Raw genomic sequence first — 946 nt, forward strand, 5'->3', positions numbered from 1 at the left:
TTTACCTTTGGTCGTGTATATATGTCCATGCCACTCTCTCACTTTGTCACAGCTTGCCCTTCCCCCTCCCCGTATCCTCAAGTCCATGCTCTACGTCTGCGTCTTTATTCCTGTCCTGCCCCTAGGTTCTTCAGAACCTTTTTTTAGATTTCATATATATGTGTGCGTGGCACATATATACAATAGAATATTAGTCAGCCATAAAAAGAAATGAAATTGAGCTTTTAATCACATGCTCTTTCAGAATCCTAGCACAAACTCTGGGCCTTTCCGTCCCCCATGAGTTTGGGGGACTCTGAAGCGGCACCAAAACTCTGGCGAAAGAACTGAAGGTATAGTAACTATTAACCAGGCGGGACGAGAGGAGGAAGTGTTTCTTAGTGGAGAAGAGTGTGAGTTCCGGGTATTGGGGTCCGCTAAGACCTTCACCAGGTACCCCAGCATGCGTGGGGATGCATCTGGGTTTTTATTCTGAGGTTCCTGTCCATCCAGATTTCTTTTGCTCACATGGGTGAGAGACTGCGCACCTCTAGGTGGAGAGCTACAGATGAGCAGCTGAGTGTCTACGACAGGATGGGCTTTCAGGGAAGGGTGGCTAAGGGCAGCCTGCTGCCAGTGGGGTCCCTTTGTGTGGCGATGGTCCCTCAGCGCTGGGCACCCGGCACGAGTGTGCAGGGAGCATGTTATCTCTGGGAGGTGCCTCGGTTGCAAGCCAGAATGACAAGGCAGACAGGGCCTGGCATGGGACGCCAGTGGGGGAGCAAGGCTCAGAGTGTGGGTAGGAATTGATATGGTCTTGGGGCCGGAGAGGAAGACGACTGTCTTCTACCAAGGGGCAGAGAGCAGGGGGTGGGGAAGCATGGATGGCTCCTGGCTGCAGGGGTGCTGGGTGGTGGCTGCAGAGGTGCTGGGTGGTGGCTGCAGGGGTGCTGGGTGGTGGCTGCAG

The sequence above is a fragment of the Physeter macrocephalus genome, chromosome 5, assembly GCF_002837175.3.
Source record: "Physeter macrocephalus isolate SW-GA chromosome 5, ASM283717v5, whole genome shotgun sequence".
Taxonomy (NCBI): Eukaryota; Metazoa; Chordata; class Mammalia; order Artiodactyla; family Physeteridae; genus Physeter; species Physeter macrocephalus.